The 15,468-nt window shown below is 38.8% G+C and overlaps 1 long non-coding RNA gene across 1 annotated transcript in view; it reads left to right on the plus strand.

Moving 5' to 3' along the window:
• Positions 1–1,333: 1,333 nt before the first annotated feature.
• LOC134739886 (uncharacterized) overlaps positions 1,334–15,468 on the plus strand; it is a 52,453-nt gene continuing 38,318 nt past the window's right edge. The window contains exons 1-2 of the long non-coding RNA XR_010126977.1: positions 1,334–1,409; positions 5,522–5,617. This is a non-coding gene — a long non-coding RNA (uncharacterized LOC134739886). The remainder of the gene's footprint in view (positions 1,410–5,521; positions 5,618–15,468) is intronic.

Here is a 15,468-nt window from a genome sequence, read left to right on the forward strand (position 1 = left end):
GTTTTCTACATAACATTTTCCTATTTGAATGAGTTGCAAAAAATACATTTCCTAGTTGAAGAATCCTTGATGTGGGAAGAATTATTTCAAAAAATGAATATTTATATTTAGCTCAGAAGATAGTGAATTGCTGGAAACTTTTATATTCCTTATATAAGATGCATAGAAGACAATGAGTTGCAAATGTATTTATATTTAAAGTATATAAGCCTTCTTGATACACTAAACTTCAAGTGCCAAATGTTTCAAGTATGCTATTATAAATTCTTCCTTGATATATACATATATATAGCTTCACCAAGAATCAAGGAAGAATTTATAATATATATATTTATAATATACAACATATAATATATATTATATGTTATAATTATATTACATATATTTTATAATATATATTACATATATAATAAATATTATATTATTATATTATAAATATATTGTGTTACAAATATTATAATATATACTACATATATGATATATATTATAAATATATATATATTTTATATATATATATATTTTTTTAAGATGGAGTCTCACTCTGTCACCAGGCTGGAGTGCAGTGGTGCGATCTTGGCTCATTGCAACCTCCGCCTCCTAGGTTCAAGCAATTCTCCTGCCTCAGCCTCCCAAGAAGCTAGGACTACAGGTGCGTGCCACAATGACCAGCTAATCTTTTTTTATTTTTGGTAGATACAGGGTTTCACCGTGTTGGCCAGGATGGTATCGATTTCTTGACCTCGTGATCCAGCCACCTCAGCCTCCCAAAGTGCTGAGATTATAGGCATGATCCACCATGCCTGGCCGGTAAAGCTATATTTTATAGGCAATCATGCTTGTATTATTTTGGTGGCTTTTCTTCTTCCTCTTTGTCCTCCTTATTCCTGCTCTTCATCTACCTTTTCCTCCCCATCTTCTTGTATTTAAACAGAAAATGAGTTTACTTACTCTGCATCTAATAGCAATGAAATAGAACATACGTATGTGATCTCCCTGTGTACTAATAAATTACTAAAGACTCATAAGATATAGCAGAGTTGGCTCGATCATTCACACATTAAAGGAAATTTGGGTTCTTTTCAGTATTTGGTTATTACAAATGAAGCTTATATGGACATAGTTTTCATTTTTTGTAGCATAAATATTCACAGGTGCCATTGCTGAGTCACAAAGGATATGTTTAGTTCTAAGAATTTTTTAAAAGGTTGATATTATTTTTATTGTTATTAGCTTCTTATAATCATAAAATTGATCTGTTTTATTTTCCTTTTGCTGTTGTAACAAATTATCACAAATTTAATGGCTTAAAACAATAACAATATATTATGTTACAGTCTGAAGTCTGAAATGGGTCTCAAGAAGCTAAAATCAAGATGTTAGCAGAGTTGTGTTCCTTCTGAAAACTCTAGGTGAGATTAAATTTCCTTCCTTTTCTGTCTTTTAGAAGGCTGCTCACTCATAGATCTCTTCTGTCTTCAACACGAGCTATCACATCACTTTGACCTCTGCTTCTGTCATTATATCTCTTTCCTTGATGCTGATGCTCCTGCCTCCCTTTTACATGGATGTAAATGCTTGTGATTCCATTGAGTCCCTCCTGGATGTTCCATCATAGCCTTCCTATCTCAAGATCCTTGACTTAATTATATCCATAGTCTAATCTACAAATATGTCCATCACAAATACAAATTGATAAATCACATCTTTTGCCATGGAAGTTAACATACTCACAGATTCTGGGAATTGGGACATGGACATCTTTGAGGCAGCATTATTCTACCTACTACACGCCTATAATTCTACCTACTACACGCCTACTACACGTCAGTAATAATCTTGCATTCAGAATTGAAATCCAAATATATTGATGTAATAGTTCTTTTCAAAAATTATATTTAAACTAATGAATTAATTGTTGCAATTTTAATAAACATACAGAGTTAAATACAATATAATTTCTTTAAAGGGATAGATATCATGAAGAGATAAGTTTATCCAAAGCAACAGAAATACTTTCAAATTCTCTCTCCAAATCAAAGTATAAGAGAAATAATGTTCAGCGATGTTGTGTTTTACCCACATTTTTGAATACTTTCAGTATGGCATTAAGAAATTCAGATAGATTGTATTACAACAATTTCTCTGCTTGTGAAACAAAGGCTATGCGTTGGTGATAAATTTTTCCTCATTTTTTGCACACACCATATCCCCTATTGATGAACATGGATTGGCATAGCCAATTAAGACTATAATCAACTATATATTATACAGAACAAAATTTTCCTCTTCATTTGCTTTAATTTATTCTAGTTGTAAATGCCATTGCCTTTCTTAACCACAGAATAAATCTCACTCTAGGCTCAATTATCACAGCTTAGAATTAGATGCGAGTTGTTTTACAATTATATCAATTTCGGAGTACCATTTTAATTATCATAACTTTTGTGAAGACATTGGATCTCAGAAAACGACATACATGACTACATTTACATCCTCTCTGTAAAACTTAAAATTATATACAACATTTTTTCATATTTCATTGATTTTACAATTTCAAAAAGTAAACACCTAAACAGATGTTTACTACATTTAATATAAAATCTATGCTGTGACATTAAACATTTTCTTCCTTCAATAAAACTTATCTTTAAGAATTGTAGAATGCTCTAAATCATTTTCTTTTACTTTGCATAAGAATAAAAAATTTGATAACTTCTTGTCATTAATTTTTCCTGAAATATTCTTACTCTATACTGTTTTTTGAAGATGTGGTAATTGTCTCTCCCTCAGTGTTCCTGGTGAGGGGTAAGTGAGGTCATGTCTATAAAGGATTTAGCACAGCCTCCGGCATGTAGGAAACCATTGGTAACTCTTAGTTTGTGGCCTGCCTTGATTAGATGATAAACTCTTGGGAGGCCAGCACCACAATTGTATTTTCCACAGTCATGTTGGAATGATGCAGAAACTAAATGAATCTGCAGCTACTTACTCATCCTGCCTCTGGGCAGGGTCATCTTAAAATTGTTCTTGCTGCCAAGTTTCCTATGGTCAAAGAGCCCTTGGGGAAGCAAGCTCCATGGCCCCCATTGATAATGCACTCCTGAAAGTTTTTCATAAACCCCCATCGTTGCTATTAAAATTTTACATGCCACTTACACACGTAGAAAATGATCCTCAAGTCCACCACCACATAGGTAATCACTGTGACATTGCAAGGGTATCTCATCTGGGGTTTTGCTGTGTGTGTGTGTTTTACAAAATCTGGGTCCTACTACATGTATGGTTTCTGTCCAGCTCTTTTCAGTGAAGAGATGAACTTCTGTATCATTAAATATTTTTGAGAACATGAAAAAAAGGAAGTCTTATAAAAAGGAATCCAGGTTTAAAGAGGCTTGCATCTATCGTTTCAGTTAACATTATTATGAATTTACAAGTAAGTGTTACTTGATGTTATAGTTGGAAGTATAGTCACTCTACTTAATACTACATTAATCATACCAATGGATCAACTATGACTGTTATTAGTTCAATTGTGCGTCCCCAAGTTTATATATTGAAGGCCTAACTCCCAGTATCATAGAATATGACATTATTTGGAGATAGGGTCTTTACAGAGGTAATGAAGTTAAAATGAAGTCATTAAGGTGTGCCCCAATCCAATATGATGTGTGTTCTTATTAAAAGGAGAAATTTTGAAGCCAATCATACACATAAGAAGAATGCCAGATGAAATTAAAGAAGCACTTAGGAAAATGCTTCTGCAAGCCAAGGAATTCCCAGGAGTGCTAGCAGACCACCAGCAGCTAGTGGGGAGGCATGAAACAGATTCTTCCTCCCAGCTCTCAGAAAGAACCAACCCTCTTGATACCTTGATCTTGCAGTTTCAATCTCCAGTATTGTGAGACAATGCATTTATTTGTTTAGGCCATTCAGTTATGGTACTTTGCTATGATAGCCCAGGAAAACTAATACAAGAACTTTGTCTTCAAATATTGTATTCCATTGATATGTTGAACTATATTATGAAGTCTTAAGGAGTATTTCTGTTTAGCATCAGTTTTAAGTGTACAATATATTGCATTGGAATAATTTACATTTTTGGTTTCAGAAAATGTCATTGAACAAGATTTTAACAAAAATTTATAGGCTGGGCAGAGTAACTGATTAAAAGGTAGACTTTTTAAACTTTTAGTTTTAGGGGTGCATGTGCAAGTTTGTTATATAGGTAATTTGCATATCACAGAGATTTGCTGTACAAATTATTTCATAAGTCAGGAAATAAGCACAGTACCCAATAGGTAGGTTTTTAATCCTTACCTTCCTTTCACCTTCTACCCTCAAGTAGGCTCTGGTGTCTATTTTTCTCTTCCTGTTTTTGTGGGTAGTCAAGATTAAGGTCCCACTTATCAGTGAGAACATGTGGTAGTTGGTTTTCTGTTCCTGCATTAGTTCATTTAGGATAATGACCTCCAGCTCCATCCATGTTGCTGCAAAGGACATGTTCTTATTATATTTTATGGTTGAGTAGTATTCCATGGTTTATATGTACACATTTTCTTTATCCAGTCTATTGTTGATGGGCATCCAGGTTGATTCCATGTCTTTGCTATTGTGAATAGTGCTGTGATGAACATACATGTGCATGTGTCTTTATGATATAACAATTTACATTCCTTTGGATAAATCCTCAATAATGGAATTGCTGGTTAAATGGTACTTCCATTTTAAGTTGTTTGAGAAGACTCCAGACTACTTTCCACAGTTGCTGAATTAGTTTACATTTCCACCAGCAGTGTATAAGTGTTCCCTTTTCTCTGCAACCTTGTAAACATCTGTTATATTTTGACTTTTTAATAATAGCCTTCTGACTGGCATAAGATGGTATCTCAGTGTAGCTTTATTTGTATTTCTTTAATGATTAGTGATATTGAACTTTTTTCATATACTTGTTGGCCACACGTAAGACTTCTGAAAAGTGTCTGTTCATGTTCTTTGCCCACTTTTTAGTGGGATTGTTTGTTTGTTGTTTGTTAATTTAAGTTCCTTACAGATGCTGGATATTAGGCCTTTGTCAGATGCATAGTGTGCAAATATTTTCTCTAATACTGTGGGTTGTCTGTTTACTCCATTGATAGTTTTTTTTGTTGTACAGAATCACTTTGATTTGATTAGGTCCCACTTGTCAATTTTTGTTTTTGCTGCAGTTGCTTTTGGTGTCTTCTCATGAAATCTTTGCCAAGGCCTATGTCCAGAATGGTATTTCCTAGGTTATCTTCCAAGGTTTTTATAGTTTTAGGTTTCACACTTAAGTCTTGATATGGTTTGGATTTGCGTCCCCTCCCAAATCTCATGTCAAATTATAATCCCCAATGTTGGAGAACAGGCCTGGTGGGAGGTGATTGGCTAATGGGGGCAGATTTCCCCCTTGCTGTTCTCACAATTGTGAGTGAGTTCTCACAAGATCTGGTTGTTTGGGAGTGTGCAGCACCTCCCACTTCATTATCTCTTCATCCTGTTCCAGCCATGTAGGATGTGCCTCCTTCTTCTTTGCCTTTTGCCATGATTGTAAGTTACCTGAGGACTCCACAACCATGCTGCCTGTACAGCCTGCAGAACTGTGAGTCAATTAAACCTCTTTTCTTTATAAATTAACCAGTCTCAGCTAGTTTCTCATAGCAATGTGAGAATGGTGTGGAAGCAGCTTTGCAAGGGGCTAATGGGCAGAGGTTGGAACAGTTTGGAGAGCTCAGAAGAAGACAGGAAGATGAGAGAAAGTTTTGAACTTTCTAGAGACTTGTTAAATTCTTGGTAACAAAATGCTGATAGTGATATGGATAATGAAGTCCAGGTTGAGGTGGTTTCAGATGGAGATGAGAAACTTATTGGGAACTGGAGCAAAGGTCACTTTTGTTATGCGTTAGCAAAGAGTTTGGAGGCATTTTGCCTCTTACCTGGAGATCTGTGGAAGTTTGAACTTGAGAGAGATGATTTAGAGTATTTGGCAGAAGGAATTTCTAAACAGCAAAGCATTCAAGATGTTGTCTGGCTGCTTCTAACAGAGTAAGTTATATGCATGAGCAAAGAGATAATCTGAAACTGGAACTTTTTTTATATTTAAAAGGAAAGCAGAGCATAACAGTTAGGAAAATTTGCAGCCTGACAATGTAGTAGAAAAGAAAAACCCATTTTCTGGGGATGAATTGAAGCTGGTTGCAGAAATTTGCATAATAATGAGGAGCTGAATGATGTCAATAGCCAAGACAATGGGGAAAATGCCTCAAAGTTATTTCAGAGAACTTCATGGCAGCATCTCCCATCACATGCCTGGAGGCCTAGAATGGAAAGAATGGATTCGTGGGCAGAGGTGAGGGCCCTGCTTCCCTGCACGATCTCAGGACACTGCTTCCTGCATCCCAGCTGCTCCAGCTCCAGCTGTAACTAAATGGGCCTCAGATATGTCTCAGGCCACTGCTCCAGAGGGTGTAAGCTGTATGCCTTGGTGGCTTCCATGTGGTGTTAAGCCTGTGGCTATGCAGAGGGCAAGAGTTGAGGCATGGGAGCCTCTGTCCAGATTTCAGAGGATGTATGGCAATTCCTGAATATCTAAGCAGAAGTTTGCTGCTGAGGTGAAGCCCTAATGGAACCTCTACTAGGGCAGTGTGGTGGGGAAATATGGGGTTGAAACTCCCACACAGAGTTCCCTCTGGGGAATTTCGTAGGGGAGCTGTGAGAAGAGGGCCACCATCCTCCGGACTCCAGAATGGTAGATCCACCAGCAGCTTGCACTGTGTTCCTGGAAAAGCCACATGCACTCAACACCAGTCCATGAAAACAGCCGAGGGGGCTGTACCTGCAGAGTCACAGGTGTGGAGCTGCCCAATGCCTTGAAAGCCTGCCCCTTGAATCAGTGTGGACTGGATATGAGACATGGAGTCAAAGGGGATTATTTTGGAGCTTTAAGGTTTAATGATTGCCCTGCTGGGTTTTGGACTTGCATGGGGCCTTTAGCCTCTTTGTTTTGGCTGATTTCTCCCTTTTGGGACAGGGATATTGACACAATGACTGTACCCTCATTGTATCTTGGAAGTAACTAACTTTTTTTTTTTATTTTACAGGCTCATAGGTAGAAGGAACTTGCCTTGTTTCAGATGAGACTTTGGACTCTGGACTTTTGAGTTAATGCTGAAATGAGTTAAGACTTGGGGGGCTGTTGAGGAGGGATAGTTGTATTTTGCAATGTGAGAAGGACATAAGATTGGGAGGGGCCAAGGGTAGAATGATATGGTTTGGATTTGTGTCCCTGCCCAAATATCATGTCAAATTTTAATACCCAGTGTTGGAGGAAGGGCCTGGTGGGAAGTGATTGGATCACTGGGGTGGACTTCTCCCTTGCTGTTCTTGTGATAGTGAGTTCTCATGAGATCTGGTCGTTTGAAAGTGTGTGGCATCTCCCCCTTTACTCACTCTTCCTCTTGCTCCAGCCATGTAGGACATGCCTTCTTCCTCTTCTTCTTCCACCATGGTTGTAAGTTTCCTGAGGCCTCCACAGCCATGCTTCCTGTACAGCCTGTGGAACTGTGAGTCAATTAAACCTCTTTTTTTTATTATAAGTTTCCAAGTCTCAGATAGTTCTTTATAGCAATGTGAAAATGGACTAATAGAAGTCTTTAATCCATCTTGAGTTGATTTTTGTATATGGCATAAGAAAGGGGTCCCGTTTCAATCTTTTGCATATGGCTAGCCAGTTTTCCCTGCATCATTTATTGAATCCTTTTCTCATTGCTTGTTATTGTAATCTTTGTCAAAGATCAGATGGTTGTAGATGTATAGCTTTATTTCTAGGCTCTATAACCTGTTCTGTTGGTTTGTGTGTCTATTTTGTACCAGTACCATGCTCTTTTGGACACTAATATTGTAGCCTTGTAGTTTGAAGTTGGGTAAGGTGATGCTTCCAGCTTTGTTCTTTTTGCTTAGAATTGCCTTGGCTATTTGAGCTCTTTTTTGTTCCATCTGAATTTTAGAATAGTTTTTTTTTTTCTAATTCTGTGAAGAATGTCATTGGTAGTTTGGGAAGAATAGCACTGAATGTGTAATTTGCTTGGAACTGTATGGCCATTTTGACAATATTGATTCTTCTTATCCGTGAACATGGAATACTTCTCCATTTGTCTGTGTCATCTCTGATTTCTTTCAGTAGTATTTTGTAATTCTTGTAGAGATTTTCACCTCCATGGTTAGCTGTATTCCTAGATATTTTATTTTTGTGTGGCTATTGTAAGTGGGGTTGCATTACTGATTTGCCACCCAACTGGGATGTTGTTGGTGTATAAAATTCTACTGATTTTCATACATTGATATCCTGAAACTTTGCTGAACTTTTTTTATCAGACCTGGGAGCTTTTGGGCAGAGACTATGGGGTTTTCTAGACATAGAATGATATCATCTGCAAAGAGATAGCTTTACTTCATCTCTTTGATATTTAGATGCCTTTCATTTCTTTCTCTCCCCTGATTGCTATGGCTAGAACTTTCAATACTATGTTGAATAGGAGTGGTAAAAGTGACCACCATTTTCTTGTCTGGTTCTCAAGGGAAATGCTTCCAGCTTTTGCCCATTCAGTTTGATGTTGCCTGTGGGTTTGTCATAGAATGCTCTTATTATTTTGAGGTATGTTCTAAAGAGTAGAACATAATCATACTAATTACATACTCATATTAATCTGACATCAATCCCAAAGATAAACTGGCATGGGTAGCAGTCATACACCTTCTGGGTATAAGACTAGAGCTCCCTGGTCAGGGGCAGATGACCATCTTTGCTGATTCACAGCCTCAGCCACTGTGGCCTTAGGGCTCTAGGGAGTCCAAGACAACTAGATCCTGAAGTGGCACAGCTGCTGCATACTGCAGCAGCCCTATAGAAAAGTGTTAAATCTGTTACATGGGTGCCTGTTTCCGTACCTCCTCAATGGGCAGGTCCTCTTGTCCTGGATCTCCAGCAACTCCCTGCCAGGAATATTGAGCCAGTAGCAGCTCTGCAACTCCTTGGACAGAGCTCTCAATGGGAGGGATAGGTTGGCATCTTTGCTGTCTTGCTGCCTTCACCTTTCCTGTCTCCAGGCTTGGGAGAGTCTGTGTGGACCAAGGGCTGGTCCGGACCCCCAGCACAGAGGAACTACCTCACAGAAAAGTGGCCAGACTGTTCTCCATGCAGATCCTGGTCCTCACCTCTCCTAACTGGGTAGGGCCACTCAACCTGGAACTCCAGCACAACCATTCTTACCCCACACTATCACTGCAATCAGAGGCAGCCCAGCATTTCTCCAAGGAGGAAGCCCCAAAGTCAACCCACAACACCTCTGCCCCTACAGTGGTGCGGCCCTACAGCCCTAACAGCCCAGAGAAGGAACAAAGAGCCTAGTTATTACGCTGGCATCTTCAGCACACTGCAGCCACCATACGGAGAGGAGTCCAGCTCCTCTTCCCTGGGAACCCTCACCCCCACTTTTCACCAGGCAAGGCCCCTGGCTCATGAATGCAGAACAGTTGCCCCATCCATGGCTAAGCATACCCACTGGTAGTGGACTGGAGTTTCCCTGGGGAGAGGCTCCTAGATACTTACAACAGCCCCTCTGCCACTGCCACAGTAATAGTTCTATTTCTGCTGCCCTTGGTTTGAGGAAGAAACAAAGAGCCTGAGGGCTACACTCAAGCTTACAGCATGCCACAGCCACCATACAGAGAAGAGGCCAATCTCTGTTGCTTATGAGCCTTCAACACCCTGCTCCCCAACAAGTGGAACCCCAAGGTCATGCCAGGAGTACAGCCACCACAGCCCACTGGCTGAACACCCTCACTAACAGCAGCTCCACATTTCTTGGAGATGGAGCCCCCAAGGGTAACTAAAAGCCTCTGCCACTCCTTCTGCAGTGGAACTGCCCTTGTCACCATCAGACTAATGAATGAACAAAGACCCTAAGTGCCTTATCTGCACCTCCAACAAACTGCAGTCAACCCAAGGAGAGGAGAGGTTTGTCTCCCATAGGTGCCCCTCACTCTGTGCTTGTCACCAGACAGGAAATCCTGGACTTTGGCTCATAGAACAAACCCTCATCCTGGGCTGATTGTGAAGTGGCATCGTTGTCTGGGGTCTACTCAAGATTCGTTGTCTCTGAGCTATACGAAACTAGGATACAGACACAAGAGTGATGTTCAGAGTGGAAGTCCAATATATGAGAAAAGGAGAGAAGCTCTTGCTACAGAGAAGGGTCCTGGAGAAATGGGTTGCCACTTCTGTGATGAAATGCAGCAAGTTTTATAGATGAGCCTGAGGAGCTGGTGTCTGATTTACACAGAATATGCAAGATTGGTTGGACCAGGTGTGCTATTTGCATACGGTGTGAAAATCTGGCCGCTCCCACCCTAATCTTTTATTACGCAGATGGGTTCTCTGCCTTGCTGGCATCACATTGCCCGTTTCTTTACTGTACACGTGGTGAAAAAGAAAAGGGAAGATGGAGCCTCCATGTTGAACATACCTGGCCCCCAGGTAGCCCTTTTCTATTGGCACAGCCGCTGGCATTCACCTGTGCAAGCTTCCAGCTTGCTTATCTATGTTTGCAACTCGATTTTTCAGGCTGCTCTTTGTTAGAAAAGAAATGATTTTTTAAGCTGCTTTAAAAAATCTTGGGGAAGGAAAATACACCCTGAGATCACCCCAGAGTTGAAGTGGGCAGCCCTGGAGTGCCAAGCTGTGATCTACAGCTAGCACTAAAGTGGGGAAGGAACCCATACTTTCAGAGCATTGAGAGGGACCAAAGTTGCAACTCTGAGGAAACACAGGGGAGCCACATGACCAAGCAAGATCAACTGATCAGTACACCTAAGCGCCACCTACTGCGTCACATCCCAAAGCTGTAACACCAAAAATACCTTGCTAACATGAAACCAAAAACAAGAAGTTAGCTTCAAATAAAGACCCTGTACAAAGCCTTGCCCTATGAAAACATCTAGAAAATTAGTCTATTTACTGTACTCAGTGTGCGCTGCAGTTAAAGGAACACCCACATGCAGAGATGAGAAAAAAACCAATGCAAGAACTCCAATAACTCAAATGGCCACAGTGTTGCATGTCCTCCAAATGATCGCAGCAGTTCTTCAACAGGGTTCTTAACCAGGCTGACCTGACTGAAATGACAGAGATATAATTCAGAATATGGATGTAAATGAAGATCACCAAAATTCAGGAGAATGGCAAAACGTGATCCAAGAAAACTAAGAATCACAATTAAACAATACAGGAGCTGAAAGATAAAACAGCTGTTATAAAAAAGAACCAAACATATCTGACAGAGCTGAAAAACACACTGCAAGAATTTCACAATGCAATCACGAGTATTAACAGCAGAATAGACCAAGCAGAGGAAAGAATTTCGGAACTTGAAGATTGGCTTTTTGTAATAAGACATTCAGACAAAAATAAAGAAAATGAATGAAAAGGAAGGACAAAACCTTGAGAAATATGGGGTTATGTGAAGAAGCCAAAATCTACAAATCATTGGCATCCCTCAAAGGGATGGGGAGAAAACAAACAACTTGGAATACATATTTAAAGATATTGTTCATGAAAAAGTCCCCAACCTTGCTACAGGAGCCTGTTGGCAGAAAATACAGAGAACTCCTACCAGATTCTACACAAGCTCATTATCCTCAAGACACATAATCATTGGATTTTCCAAGCTTGAAATGAATGAAAGAAGTTAAAGGCAGCTAGAGAGAAAGGGCAGGTCACCTATAAGGGGAACCCCATCAGGCTAATGGCAGACCTCTCAGCTCAAACCCTGCAAGTCAGAAGAAATGTGGTCTCTATTCAACATTTTAAAGAAAAAAGTCTTCAACCAACAATTTCATATCCAACCAAACTAAGATTTCCAAGTAAAAAAGAACTAAGATCATTTTCAGATAAGCAAATGTTGAGGGAGTTAGTTACCTCCAGACCTTCCTTACAAGAGATCTTGAAAGGAGCACTAAATAAAGAAAGGAAAAACTGTTACCAGTTAATACAACACACTTAAATACACAGACCAGTGACACTGTAAAGCAATCACACAAATAAGCCAGCATAATAACCTGTAACACACAGCATAATAACCTATAACAACAAAATAACCAGTAATAACCTGTAACAACACAATAACCTGTAATAACCTGTAACAACACAATGAAGGATCAAATCCACATATATTAATACTAATGTTGAATGTAAATGGGATGAATGCTTCGTTTAAAAGACACAGAGTGACAAGCTTGGATAAAAAAGCAAGACCCAATGGCAAGATGTCTTCCAGAGACTGTCACACACATAATGACACCCATCGGCTAAAAATAAAGGGATGCAGGAAAATCTACCAAGCAAATGGAAATCAGAAAAAAGCAGGGGTTGCAATTCTATTTTCAGACAGAACAGACTCTAAAAAAACAATGAGCGAGAAAGACAAAGAAGAACATTACATAATGGTAAAGGGTTCAATTCAACAAGAAGACTTAACTATCCTAAATATATTTGCACCCAATGCAAGAGTACCCAGATTCATAAAGCAACTTTTAGAGACCCACAAAGAGACTTAGACTCCCACAGAATAATAGTGGGAGACTTCAACACTCCACTAGCAGTATTAGAGAGATCATTGAGGCAGAAAATTAACAAAGATATTTGGGACCTGAACTCAACATTAGACCAAATGGATCTGATAGATATCTACAGAACTCTTCACCTCTAAACAACAGAATATAAATTCCTCACATTACCACATGGAATTTACTCTAAAATCTACCACATATGTCCATAAACTGGACATAAAACAATCCTCAACAAATGCGAAAGAATTGAAATTATACCAGGTACACACAGGGACCACAGCACAATATAAATATAAGTCAAGATTTAAAAAAAATCACTCAAAACTATGTGATTACATTGGCAATAATCTCCTGAATAACTTTTGGGAAAGAATGAAATTAAGGCAGAAATTAAAAAGATTTTTGAAAATAATGAGAACAAAGTTACAACATACCAGAATCTCTGGGACATAGCTAACACAGTGTTGAGGGAAATTCGTAGCACTAAATGCCCACATCATAAAATTAGAAAAATTTCAAGTTAATAACCTAACATCACAACTTAAATAATTAGAGAAGCAAGAACAAATCAACCCCAAAGCTAGCAGAATACAATAAATAAACAAAATCAGAGTTGAACTGAAGGAAGCCAAAATATGAAAAACCATTTAAAAGATCAACAAATCCAGGAGTTGATTCTTTTTAATTAATAACATAGATAAGCCTCTAGCTAGACTAATAAAAAAGAATACGCAAATAAACACAATTAGAAATGACAAAGGAGATGGTACCACTGATCTCACAGACATAAAAATAACCATCACAAACTCCTATAAACACCTCTATGCACACAAACTAAAAAACGGAGAAGAGATGGATAAATTCCTGGACACATACACCTTCCCAAGACTGAACCAGGAAGAAATTGATTCCCTGAACAGACCAATAACAAATTCCAATGTTGTATGCATAATAAATAGCCTACCCTACCAACTAAAAAAAAAAGCCCAGGACCAGAAGGATTCACAGAATAATTATACCAGATGTACAAATAGGAGCAAGTGCCATTCCTGCTGATACTGTTACACAAAATTGAGGAAGAAGAACTTCTCCCCTACTCATTCTATGTGGGCAGCACCATCCTGATACCAAAACCTGGCAGAGACACAATAAAAGAAGAAAACTTCAAGCCAGTATCCTTGATGAACACTATGCAATAATCCTCAACAAATTCACCAACATCAAGCAGGCTTCATCTCTGGTATGCAAGATTGATTCAACCTACGCCAATCAATAAATGTGATTCATCACATAAACAGAACTAAAAAAAATGATAATCTCAATAGATGCAGAAAAACTTTTGATAAAATTAAACATTCCTTCATGTTAAAAACTCTCTATAAACTAGGTATTAAAGGAACATACCCCAAAATAATAAGAGTCATCTATGAAAAACCCACAGCCAATGTTACTTTGAATGGGGAAAAGCTGGAAGCATTCCCCTTGAAAAGCAGCACAAGACAAGGATGTCCTTTATCTCCACTCCCATTCAGCATGGTATTGGAAGTCCTGGTCAGAACAATCAGGCAACAGAAAGAAATAAAGCGCATCCAAATAGGAAGAGAGGAAGTCAAACTATCCATCTTTGCAGACATGTTTCTATACCTAGAAAACCACATGGTCTTGGCCCAAAAGCTCTGTAAGCTGTTAAACAAATTCAGCAAAGTCTCAGGATACAAAATCAATGTACAAAAATCACTAGCATCGCTACCCACCAATAATAGTCAAGCCAAGAGCCAAATTGGGAAGACAATCCCATTCACAATTGCCACCAAAAATAAAATACAGCTAACCAGGGAGGTGAAAGATCTCTACAATGAGAATTACAAAACACTGCTTGAAGAAATCAGAGATGACATAAACAAATGGAAAAACATTCCATGCTCATGGTTAAAAAGAATCAATATCATTAAAATGGCCATACTACCCAAAGCAATTTACACATTCAATGCTATTTTTTTGTCTTTTTTTAAATTTCTTTTTTTTTTTTTTTTTTGAGACAGAATCTCATTCTATTGCCCAGGCTGGAGTGCAATGGCAGAATTTCAGGTCACTGCAACCTCTGCCTGTCGGGTTCAAGTGATTCTTGTTCCTCAGCCTCCTGAGTAGTTGGGATTACAGATGTGTACCACCACACCTGGATACTTGTTGTATTTTTTGAAGAGATGGAGTTTCACCATGTTTACCAAGCTGGTCTTGAACTCCTGACCTCAGGCGATCCACCTTCATGGGCCTCCCAAAGTGCTGAGATTACAGGCATGAGCCACTACACCTGGCCAATGCTGTTTCTATCAAACTACCAATGACCTTCTTCACAGAAGTAGAAAAAGCTATTTTTAAGTTCATTTGGAACCAAAAAGGGTCCCAAATAGCCAAGGCAATCCTAAGCAAAAAGAACAAAGCTGGAAGCATCACGTTATCCAACTTTAAACTATACTACAGAGCCACAGTAAACAAAACAGCATGGTACTGCTACAAAAACAGACACATGGACCAATGAAACAGAATAATAGAGTCCAGAAATAAGACCTATGACTATGTGATCTTTGACAAGGATGACAAAAACAAGCCGTGGGGAAAACAGTCCCTATTTAATAAATGGTGCTGGAAGCAAAAGGTTGAAACTGGACCACTTCCTTACACCATACGCAAAAATCAACTCAAGGTGACTTAAAGACTTAAATGTAAAACCCAAAACTATAAAATCCCTGGAAGACAACCTAGACAATACCATCCTGGAATAGAAATGGGAAAAGATTGGTGACAAAGATGCCAAAAACAATTGCAACA

This window comes from Pongo pygmaeus, chromosome 6 (genome assembly GCF_028885625.2).
Source record: "Pongo pygmaeus isolate AG05252 chromosome 6, NHGRI_mPonPyg2-v2.0_pri, whole genome shotgun sequence".
Lineage (NCBI taxonomy): Eukaryota > Metazoa > Chordata > Mammalia > Primates > Hominidae > Pongo > Pongo pygmaeus.